Source organism: Hemiscyllium ocellatum, chromosome 1 (genome assembly GCF_020745735.1).
Source record: "Hemiscyllium ocellatum isolate sHemOce1 chromosome 1, sHemOce1.pat.X.cur, whole genome shotgun sequence".
In the NCBI taxonomy this organism is placed as follows: domain Eukaryota; kingdom Metazoa; phylum Chordata; class Chondrichthyes; order Orectolobiformes; family Hemiscylliidae; genus Hemiscyllium; species Hemiscyllium ocellatum.
The window spans coordinates 164,591,759-164,604,679 of record NC_083401.1 but is presented as its reverse complement, the minus strand read 5'-3'; positions in this window follow the sequence as shown (position 1 = coordinate 164,604,679).

Below are 12,921 nucleotides of genomic sequence, written 5' to 3'. Positions count from 1 at the left end.
TATGATGCAGCAGGCAAAGGGGGAAATGTGACGGAGGTGGATGAGCTGGGAGAGCGGGATCTGTCTTCTGAAGAGGAGGATGAGGACATTGAACAGGAGGGAGATCACCTTCTGCCTGAAAGAGTGTGACAATATTGGGCACTGCCAGCCAGGTAGGAGCTCATTGGCACCCAGTTACAGTCGATCAGAGCTGGGCAAGATGATCACTGTAACATTGACTGTAATATTGTTTCATACAAAACATGTGGTTTATTTCTGTTCCCAGAGGCAACTGCAGCTTCTACTTGTTAGATTTCTGTTCCTTTTTGGTGTTTGTAAACTAAAGTGAAACCCTTCAGTGCAGCTGAAGTCTTCCCTGTGTGTGACGGCTCCATATTGAACAATGAGAAGGGTTCTGGCCTACGCTGGACTCTGGGGGAAAGATTAGCAGTGAGGTGGAGAGGGCTTTAAGATGAGAGGCAAGCTGTGAGGCCAGATCCCTTAGACAGTGATTGGAACAGGAATGTGAGTTGGATGTGTATGATAGTGTCACCTCTGAGCAGTGAGAAATGGAGATTGTGGTTGTGGCCCATTACATTGATAGTGAAAGGCAAGTCCAGAGTTCACTGTGTGCACGGCCAGGGTTCCGAAATAGTACAGATACCAGTACACCCAGGGAGATCTGGGCAGGAAGCAAGTACCTCCAACGACAGAGAGGGAGAGGATCAGTGTGGCATTGGATAAGAGGGCTAGCACTGGAACATAATGCTTACCTGGTGAGGTGAGTTTGCAATGATAGCACGATAACGCCTGCTAGGGCTCACTGGAGAGAAATCCTCCATGTAACTTGACAAAAATGACACTTTTCCAAAATATGAGATGATTCAGCCCTATCGTTGTAGGCAACGTTTTAAGCCATAAAACAAGATATTCCACCTTATCTTTTAGTACTGAAGAAGGGCTCATGCCCGAAACATCGATTCTCCTGCTCCTTGGATGCTGCCTGACCTGCTGTGCTTTTCCAGCAACACATTTTCAGCTCTGATCTCCAGCATCTGCAGACCTCACTTTCTCCTATCTTTTAGTACAGTCAAAAAAAAACCACAACTAACGCTGTCCTTAAAGGAAACCTTCCATTGTCCTCAAACCAGTCTGTGGCAAATCTTTCCTTTCAATGGTATACTTCTGTGCCTTTCTTTTCTTAACCTGTGAACATTTAGCCTCAGAGTTGTCTTTCAGAGTCAGTCTTTACCCCCTTGATTCTTCCTCGAGGAAAAGCTTGTCAAACCTTCCAGCCTCCTCATGAATTCACTCTTTTCAATCTGAGTTGGAGTCCCTCCCATCCTCCCTGCAGAGTGAACCACAGGATCTGCTCTCCCTTTCCCTAATCCTGGAAGGACTGGCTTTTTCTGTGCATTTTCAAGTGACATCTTAGCTTTTTGGCCTTGAAAGCCTATCTCTGTGATAATATGTATCACGGGGGCCTTGTATCCAGGTAGAAATACTGATTAGCTATCCCTGAGATCTCTTTTATCTTGGAAGTAGATGCAGTTTTAATTCGCAACTGTTTGCCTCCCAACTGGAGGATTTGTAGCATTGTGTTAAAGCTCCTACCTCTAAGCAAGTAGCTCTAGGTTCAGGCCCCAGCTAAGGACTTGGTGGTTACAGAAAGTGTGTTATAATGTGCCTGAACAGGCTGATTATCAAAATGCAAACCCTTCTGATATACCAATGGCAGGTGATAAGATTGGGAGAGTCTCCTGGTTAACCAGGACTGTGCAGGACTGTCACAAGGTAATAACTTAGCTACGTTAAGAGACTCCACAAGACACGTTTGCCATGGGCACTGTCATTTTGAGGGGTCACAACATGAAACCTGGCATTCCCAACACTTTGTTAGCGAGACTCACAGTCTATCTATTGTTAACACATAGGCTGCTGCTGCTGCCATTGTCTCCCAGTAGTCACACCTTGTCTGTCTTCCCTGCTAAAGAATTTGGGCCTCCTCAATTTCTAACACTCAACCCACCACCACCAGCCCCAGGCCTATTGTCAGGCAGACTTTAAAATAGCTGTCATGACTTCCTTCGTTTTACCTCAAAGCCCTGAAGTATAATTTTTTTTTAGATTTCATTGCAGCAATGCTCCAGGTGGCATTTGTTGGTTTGGCGATATTCACAGCTGTACCTGGAGAGACGGGTGTTCACTTTCATCCTCCTGTTAAAAGCTTTCATAGTCGTGTTTGTCGATATGTAGTGAGGGACCTCCACCCTTCAATAGGAACACAGGTAGCTTGGTTACAGACTTATCATTCCTTATTCTTTTGCAGAATGCGCACACCAGTGATTCACATCAACCAGTATGTGTTGCCACATCATTAATTGCCTAAAAGGTGATGATGAAGCTTCTTGAATGGCCGCAGTCTGTGTGCCATCGAGGTCTGATATCTAATGAAACTGGGCCCAGATGTATGGGGTAATTGAACAAGCCATTACAGCACAAAGACACCACATGCCCTAGAATGCACATATTATAAATTGATCTTGGATCTTTGGGAGATCCAAAATGGAAACAATAATTCAAAGCCATAGAGATGGAAGTAGGGAAATGTCAGGATATGCGAGAGGCAATGCAATGGAAATGGTATATGAATTACACATTGACCAAACAAAGGACAGTTTGTGAAGAGACTAAAACAAGGTGGATAACAATAATGGAACCCAGCTGAAATAGGAAAATGGGATTTTATTTTCCTCTCGTTGATTGTTTTATAAAATTTCCCTCCACCTCACTGCTCACATCAAACTGTGGCATGAATCTGTGGCTGGCTTACCAACAATAAAAGCTGACTACTCTTTCCAGTATTACACAGTAGCTCATCATCGCAATGAAGGGCTTTTACCCGAAACATCGATTCTCCTGCTCCTCAGATGCTGCCTGACCTGCTGTGCTTTTCCAGCACCACTCTGATCTAGACTCATCAACACAATGGGACTCTGTGAGTGGAGCATGGGTGACAATTTGTCTTTTGACTGCTAGAATCATTAGTGTAGTGTACAACAAAAGCATTTTTCCTAATGATCAGTTGTGAAGGGTCATTCATCACCCTTTAGAACTTAAACAAAGACACACAGATTTGGGTTTGGAACATGCATCACAGGAGAACCTGCACTAAAAATCACTTTAGCATATGGTCAAATAGCAGCTATTAACCTAAAATGTCATCTAATTATACACTGTTTACAAGTTCAGAGGGATCTTGAAAACAATAATTTTCAGTATAACTTATTTTTTCACTACAAGGATGCTCTCTGTCATCATTATTTAGTCCCATACAGAGATCACAGGATATGTGACATGTACTCTGTTTATAATGAAGTGCCTGTTATAAGTCCCCTGATATTCAGCTCTTCATTACTTACAGTTTGTACATTACAATAGTTAAAAGCAATATAAACTTTCAAATATAATATTTCAGTATGAATTAAAATCATGATTGCTATTTCCTCAGTTTTAACAAACAGGTCAAATAATTGCCACAATAAGTCAACCATCCCCAGGCGGACTCCAAATTAAAACTATCTTTCTCGGCAGTTCCTGTGCTCTTTAATATGCCTTCTTCAAAGTACTTAATTAATTTCCTCTTAAGTGTCACTGTGGTCTCAGGCTTAACAGCCACTTGTAGCAATGTCTTATTAGGACAATGATGACATTGCATACGACAGCTATTAATTGTACACTTACGTCTCTCTGAATAAGCAAATTGGTATTTTGTTGGTCTTTTTGCTAGAAGGCTTTCATTAAAGTAACAAGTTTAACACATAAAGTCGAGCCAGCAATATGGGGAATGTTTACACCCAGTTTTGAATACTCTGTCACCACTTGCATATGATCTCATTGCAATGGTAACTTTGCTGCAGGCAAGGAATAAAGTGATGGGGAGTGATTTGTCCGCTATGTTATAATACTTGATGTTCTGAGCTGGTTCTGAAAATTACACCTTCTGGAGCTAACAAAGCAGGCATTGTGGGAACAGTAATCAGAGGTTCAATTGTCTTGTTTGCTTGATGTTAGAGCTCTTTAAAAAACTAAACCAGTTGCAGTCAGCCTGCCTCCTGTAATTTATGGAATTATTTTTAAAATACACTGTTTTTTTTATTTTCATGGATCTGAACATTATTAATGATTTCAGACTTAAATTCATTTTTCCAATGTGCAGTTCATATTCATCAGCTTGTGTCAAAGTGGTGCTCATCATATATCAATCTAAAACGCTTATGTTTTTGGCATTATCTCTGAGAAAATCTTGATGCTTAGTTTGTCATTTATTGTTACTGTATGTCTGTCTATGCTGGTTCAATTTGAACACTGAACAAGCAGAAAATCAGGATTTCAATGTGAACATATTGTAAACCTCCCTACATATTAAGGAACAAGCTTAGTAAAAGCTTAGTAAAATAAAAGCTAAGCACAGCAACGTCATGAGTGAGACATTCATTTAGTTAATTAAATAATACTATGTCATTTTACTAGCTATTCACCCAGCTCATAATTGTGTTATTCTACTAAATTGGGAAGATATTCTTGACCTGTACAGTTTCCAGTTGGCATTGGTTCAACTGTGAACTAAGATAACAAATATTGGCAGGCTGTATCACTTTGGAGGGAATGACAGCCAAGCCCAATTCTTTCCTCGCTCAACATCAAGTCATTCGATAGCTGTCTGAAGGAGAAACCTTGATTATGTCACTCCTCCTTAACCCAGGGCACTGAAGTAATTTGTCCTTATTGCTATCCTGGCTGAGACAGGCTGAGGTGTATAGACCAAAAATCAATTTGAACCTTCTGGCCTGTTTACCTCAGTATTCCACAGTATTCAATAATGTTGCTGCAGAGTCATTCAGGCAATATGAATACACTCCAGTGCTAAGGGTCAAATATGTACGAGGTCAGTCCAATTCTCAGGTGTGTTCTTTGAGGTTGAAACTCTAAGATCTAAGGCCTGAAAACAAAACCAGGTTTTAGTTTTACAGTGATGGTGCGACACAATGAACAGCTGTTACTGTTGTAACATTTATATTTATTTGATATTTGTGCATTAGAACACTCCATTTGGTTTATAAGGGTGTTATGGTTTCCCACTATCTTTAAGGTTAGTGTAAATGAATGAGCTCAGAGATTGGGTGGCATAGTGGTTAGCCTGTTGCCTCACAGCACCAGGACCCAGGTTCAATTCCACCCTTGGGTGACTGCCTTTGTGGAGTTTGCACATTCTCCCTGTGTCTGTATGAGTTTCCTCCTACAGTCCAAAGATGTGTAGGTTTGGTGAATTGGCTGTGCTAAATTGCCCGCAGCAGTCAGAGATGTGTAGGTTTGGTGAATTGGCTGTGCTAAATTGCCCGCAGCAGTCAGGGATGTGTAGGTTCGGTGAATTGGCTGTGCTAAATTGCCCGCAGCATTCAGGGATGTGTAGGTTCGGTGAATTGGCTGTGCTAAATTGCCCGCAGCATTCAGGGATGTGTAGGTTTGGTGAATTGGCTGTGCTAAATTGCCCGCAGCATTCAGGGATGTGTAGGTTTGGTGCATTTGTCAAGGGAAATGTAGGGTGGGGTAATGGGTTTTGGTGGGATATTTTTCGGAGGGTTAGTGTGGACCTGTTGGGCTGAAAGGCCTGTTTACATTGTAAGGATTCTAATTGTAATATGTGCCGGAGTCTGACTGACAGGAGGCCTTTGTGGTTTCATGGCAGAAATCAGAAGAAAATTAAGAGAGAGGCATAAGGTATTTGCACTTGTGACCAACACTATTGTTCCCTGCCCCCACATCTCTTGGAAAGGTGGTGTCAATATTAAGATGTATCAGTTGTGCTAGAACTTATTCCTTTACAGCTCGGATTAAAGTCAGTTCTGATCAAAGCTGACTGGGTCCAGAGAGGGTTCACTAGACTGATCCCGGGAACTGGGGCATTTTCTGATGTGGACAGATTGAGATTAAATTAGATTAGATTACTTACAGTGTGGAAACAGCCCCTTCAGCCCAACAAGTCCACACCGACCCGCCGAAGCGCAACCCACCCATACCCCTACATTTACCCCTTACCTAACACTACGGGCAATTTAGCATGGCCAATTCACCTGACCCCGCACATCTTTGGACTTTGGGAGGAAACCGGAGCACCCGGAGGAAACCCACGCAGACACGGGGAGAATGTGCAAACTCCACACAGTCGCCTGAGTCGGGAATTGAACCCGGGTCTCAGGCGCTGTGAGACAGCAGTGCTAACCACTGTGCCACCGTGCCGCCCACAATTAGACCTGTACTCGTTGAGTTTAAAGGAATTAGAAGAAACCCTATTGAAATGTATGATTTCCTCTTGGGGACCTAGCGGGGTGGATGTGAAAAGGTTGGTTTCCTCTTGTGGGAGAGTCGAGGACCAGAGGACATAAGTTCAGAGATAATCTCTCTTTTTAAAACAGAGATGGGGAGGAATTTCTTCTCTCAGAGAGTAGTGAACCTGTGGAGTTCTTTACTGTAGAGATTGATATAGGTAGATTTTGTAATCAGCAAGGTTATGAAAACATGGCAGGAACGTAGAGCTGAGGATTATCAGATCAGCCATCTCATTGAATGGAGATCAGTCATGATGGGCTGGATAGCTGACTTCTGCTCTCACATTTTATGGTCTAATGGTTTATTAGTGATTCAACTTAGGTACAAAGCTCATGTGTTTCTTGTTGCCATGGAGAAGAGGAGAAAGGAAGCAACTTTGCAACTTGGCAATCAGTTTACAGGCTTCCCTATATTACAGACAGAAAGATCATGTGTGGTCAACAACCAATTGAGAGATAAAGAGTAAGAGAAGACAGAATTAGCCAGGCCAGCCCCTTAAGCAGAGATGTAACATATGGGTGGGCACACACGTTCAATTTGAGGACCAAATTCATGAGGAGTTAAGAGAGGTTAGAGATTTGTCTGTTTTGGAGCTAGAGGGAGATATCCACAGAAAAACCCTCACTGAGAAGGACAGCTCTTGGATTGGAAGTAACTCTGCCGGGAAAATAGAAAGGAAACAACCCACTGTATACACAGAGCAACTGTGAACTGTTTGGAATCAGATTTGTAGTTCTCAGAAACATGGTATGTAATAAGAAACTGAATATATCTACAAGTTAAACTATAAGACATCTAAAATACCTCCACAGAAGCTGCTATCCCATCACCAGGTCACCTTTATTTACAAGAGGTGAGTCCTCGACACTGATCCCAGCTCCCACAGAGCCAGCTTTCAGAGTGAAGTGAACCTCTGCCACTCCTGTTCTTATCTGTCAGCCAGGGCTCCCTGATTGAGGCTGTTAATCTTGTTCATATTCTATAAGGTCCCCCTGGCTGGCTTTGTTACAAACACTACACCCCTCTCCCTCTAAGTCCAGCTGTAGGTGAACTTTCCAGGGTGCACTCTCCTCAATACTGACCTGAGTTCCTTTAATCAGTGTCGGTCCAGTGAGACTCTTGCTGTCTCGAGTCCACAAGTCAACTACAATGGCTTTCCTGAAGAAAATATTAACTGCTTGGCTGGGGCTTGGCTTGTTTTGGAGTTTTGCTGTGGAATAACCTAGAGTATTTCTGGATATGTCAGGATATGTCCTGGGTGAGACTGTGCAATCGCCTTCACTCAAGTGGTGTTCCCCAAGCTCAGTCAGACTGGCAAGGGTACCCACTTCCAGTTGGACTTCAAATGACAAGCACTTGTGCATGGTTACATCACTAATCCCACACACCCAAACAGTCTCTCAGCATTTCATTAAACCAAACTCACATGCCTCTGACAGTTATCTTAACTTTGTGAAAAATCCCAATATGGATTCCCATGGTTCTTGAATTGCTGAGTAAAACTATAGCATCTCAGAATTAGAGAAGGCTTCAGGTTGTAATATTCCTTAACTAGATCTGTCAATTCTTGAAAGGTTTTAGTATCTGGTGCCTCAGGGAAAATTAAGCTCCTAATAATCGAAAAAGCCGTGGGTCCACAAGCTGCCAGAAGATTACTCATTGCTTTGTATCCAGCCCAATATCAATCGCCCAGAAAAAGTGGCACATTCTTTCCAAACACTGGGCCCAATCTTCAACGGCAGGACCGAACAGGTCATGCTTCCCAAATAACTGCATGATTCCAGAAATGCTTACCCCAACTCATTTTCAGGAGAGCGTGTTTTAGTCTCATTGCCAGTAAAATAACTCCACAGAAGCTAGTATCCTGTCACAAAGTTACCATTTGCTTACACATGGAAAGTCCTTGGCATTGATCCAGCTCCCTCAAAGCCGCTCTCAGGGTGAACAGGGTGTCTGACACTCCTGTTGTTACCTGTCAGCCAGGACTCCCTGACTGAACCAGATTAATAGCCCAATCAGTGAACTCATATTCTTTGAGGTCCGTCTGGTTGACCTCATTACAATCAGTGCATTGCCTACACAGGTGAATGGTAATTACTCAAAAGTTCTTCGTAGTCTTTTGATATAGTGATTTTTTTTAAGCATGAGTTCTTGAGGTATCATCCTTTCAGCTAGTAGCTAACTAGAGAGTGGCACGGTGACTCAGTAGTTAGCACTGCTGCCTCACTGCACCAGGGTCAATTCCAGCCTTGGGTACTGCCTGTGTGGAGTTTGCATGTTCTCCCCGTGTCTGTGTGGGTTTTGTCCCACAGTCCAAAGGTGTGCAGGTTCGGTGAATTGGCCATGCTAAATTGCCCACAGTGTTAGGTGCATTAGTCGGGGGAAATGGTTGTAGGTGGGTTATTCTTCAGAGGGTCAGTGTGGAGTGTTTGGGCTGAAGGGCCTGTTTCCACACTGTAGGGAATCTAATCTAATCTATAAAAAAAACTGAAGATTTGAATTTCTCTTTAAAAGTCATCAGTTTCTGCAGAGGTTGTAACACGAGAACTATCAACATAATAGTAGTAATGCTCTTCCTGAGTCATATATAAGAAAAGATCCAATATCTTGGCTGACACCTCTGTGTAACACAAAGGCAGATTCTGTATTCTTGTTCAACACAACATGAACAAATGTTCTGATTGCCTGTTTTAATGGGTGTAAGTGATCACCCAGAATGATTTAAAGAGGTTTTCCAGTGCCTCAGTCATTGTTTCTTCCTCAATCACCAAAACGAATGAACAGTTCTATATTTAATTTACTAATAGCCAGACTTTGTTTAACATATATTGTCTGCTGCATCTGCCTGTGTAATAGTCACTCACTTTAAAAAGAAATCATTATTTGAGATGTCCTGAGAACCGATAAGGCACAACAGAAGTGCATGCTTTTATTTTCCACGATATACCTACAAAGGATGTTTGTAGCTTTGTGAGGCTGCTCTATTGTTGCTGTAACAATCAGATTAGATTCACAAAGCAGGCAAGTTGATGTGGCTCCATTAAGCTTACATACCCTAAATCTCAAATGTGGAGAAAATGAGATCTACCATTTTTAGAGAAATATATATATTGGCTCGTATAAGTCCGTAGGGAAATATTTGCCTGATATTTTATCAAATAGTAAATTCCAGAATAGCTCTCCGATTACAAGACTTGTCTCCACACAGTGTAATAGGATTAGACTTGTGTCCATCATTCAGGTTCTGCACAACATTTCACTCAACAGCCTTTTTTAAAAAGGGAAGAAGTACATTGCAGGATAACCTTCATAAAATATGGACAAACAGGCTTCCTACGCTCTAATCTAGTGAAGTGTGCTGTATTGATTTTGAGGTAAGTGATGAAGGAAAGGCTGATAAGTGCCCACAGACTTCCTCAGGAATTGGTAGAGCATCTCACTGCCTGACCTAGGGCAGTGACTTTCACCAGAGTTTTGGCAAATTGTCCACACTGTTAAGAGTTTCACTCATATCTGCATGTACCAGCCCGAATATTTCAAGAACCTTTAGTTAATATTGAGTGGGAAAGAAACATAACTATGTCCTTTTCATATGATTAAATTAGATTCCCTACAGTGTGGAAACAGGCCCTTTGGCCCAACAAGTCCAAACCAACCCCCCGAAGAGTAACCCACCCAATTACATTTCCCTCTGACGAATGCACCTAACACTACGGGCAATTTAGCATGGCCAGTTCACCTGAACCACACATCTTTGGACTGTGGGAGGAAACCGGAGCACCCGGAGGAAACCCACACAGACACAGGGAGAATGTGCAAACTCTACACAGACAGTCATCCAAGGCTGGAATCGAACCTGGGACCCCTGGTGCTGTGAGGCAGCAGTGCTAACCACTGAGCCACCGTGCCTCCCTTATGCTTGAATATCAAATGTATCAGCAAGGTAGTCAGCTGGCAAAGCCTGTAGAAGCGGCAGGGCAGGTCAGACAGCAACTCTCAGTCTTCTTTGACTTGGCGAGCCCACACCCTTGATGTTGTTATCCCATTTACTATAACATAATGGCCTCACCATTAATCCCATGACAAAATCCAGAACAATGTTGCGCAAGCTTTGAAAATACAGTGATCATTTCTTATTTATGTGAGCACATAACATTGAGGATTTGATTAATATTCAAAGGTCTAAATATTTTACTGAATCCATAAATATAAATGGAAGCAATGACTAATCCTGCAAAATGAATTAACAGTGAAGTATTGTAAATGTAACATGGGCAAAATATTTCAAACATAATCTAATTATTTTAGAATTCATTGTACTTTTCACAGACGTTATAAATCAAGAAGTAGTTGCTTCTTTTGGAGAGGAACTCATTGAGAACCAGTAGTTGTTTATTGAGGTCTTGGTTGGTTATATACAGTAGGTGCATAATGAAAGTATTTTGAAGATTGACCCATTGGATATCAATGTAAAGTTTGTAATTTAAATGCAGCCGATATCAAATTCATTCTGGCAGAATGACAGAACCTGAAATATAGTCAGCTTGCATGAACCACTGGCTAAATTATAGTGCTAAAAACAAAATCCATAAATATACATAAAATGTATATAGAAATGACCCAGAATTTGCTGAATTTAACATTTCCTCATTATGAATGGCCTCGATGTTCTGCTGGCCAGGAACTGTTGGAGCAGTGTAGATTGGAGTTACATGTTGGCAACTCAAGTAATCGTCAAAGTAGCTGACTCTGTGGGAATTGCCTGGAAACTTTCAACTTCAGGTTGGAACATTCCACAGATGTCATTTTTAAAAGTCAGACAATTCGATGGCTTTGAATCATTTAAGCAGGAAAATTTAGAGGATTAAAAACCTATTTATAGCTGTTTGGTGAACAAAGTGCCCAACTCACCATCAATCCCCACCCCCACCCTCTGAAGCCAAGCATCTGCACCCCTGACTCAACCCAACCCTTCTGAACCCAGCCCATCTTCTCCGTGACCCAGCCCCACACCCCAGTCTACCATAAGTATCCTCATGATATGTTAGCCCCCTTACTTACTCACCATCTACCTGCCACCCTTCCCTCTGCACCTAGTCTTCAGCGGTTGCTATCAAATTGCCTTTGGGACCCTTACCTCCTGAAGCACAACAACAAGTTTGATGTGAAAAAGGGGCATGTTCTGGCCTGCAGCACTATTCTGGTCTGAGTCAACCTCCGTCTGATTTACCCCAATGGATTAATTTGGGATTGACCAGCCTCAGAACCTTGCCCAGAAAAATTGCCGTAAATTGAAAATTTTGAAGAGGATTATCATTGGTGAAATCTGTCACTGGAAAATCTGAGCCAATGTACAGCAATGTGTGACAAGGAAAGGATAAACTCCAGAGTTATGAGATCATAGATTCCTAAATGATTTACACTGTTCTGCTGTGAGACACATCAAATCAAGAGCTCACTCTCAATCTCCCCACAAGTTTTAAGTAATGTTTGGTGTGGCAAATATAATTAAACTTGTCCCTGAAGGTTAAGCCTGACACTTAGCGTACTTTTACTGACAAGAATTATGCTTCTCTAAGGTCCAGAAAAATAACAACAGGAAATGTAGAATCTTATTCCTGCCAGCTGCAAATTATTCCTCGAGATTTGTAAAATTTAATGTTTTCCAGTTAATGCTTTTCCTTCAATTTTTATTTTTCTGTTAATATTATGTTACTTTAATTTGACAAGTTATAACTCAGTTGTTTCTCTGTTTCATTCTCTGTCTGTAAACCTCATTGGTCTCATTATACAGCAAGGTTCCCTCTCTGTTTCATCATTGGCAACGTGCTGGGTGAAACACTTCAAGCTGAACAGTAAAGTATTGATGTTAAATTAACCAGGGGGAAAAGCTATTCCATTTCAACAAGGCCAGGTCTTTATTCTGCTGTCTCATTGTTACAATAAGATGCATTATCACTCAGAGTTATTTATGAAGATTATGCTTTTACTTTGAAATGCCTTGGCAAAATAAAGCACATCTGAAAAATTGAAGCACTGCACAACGTTCTCCTATTCTCAGCTGTGTCACCACTAGGTAGGTGTATTGCAACTAAACATGGGGAAATGCAACTACATCACAACCTTAAATGATTTCTCTGTGACTGCTGCAGGTGTTGGGGATGCCAATAACTCTTGATGTTTTCTTCACTATAACTATTGCTGATAATCTGGTATTTCAGTCTAGTTCGACAACATCCTAGCTGATGGGAATTTGCCTCCAACAAATTACTTAATTTTCTTCCTTCACAGGATAAGGGCATCAGTGGCTCGGCCAGCATTTATTGCCCATCCCTAATTCCCCATCAGTTACAAGTCAACAACGTGGCTGTGAGTCTGGAGTCACGTGTAGGCCAGACCAGGTAAGGATGGCCGTTTCCTTCCCTAAAAGGTATTAAGTGAACCAGATGTGTTTTACTGACAACTGACTCACGATCATCATTAGATTCTTAATTCCACATACCTGCTGAATTCAAATTTCACCATCTGCGGTAGCTGGATTCAAATCCCTGT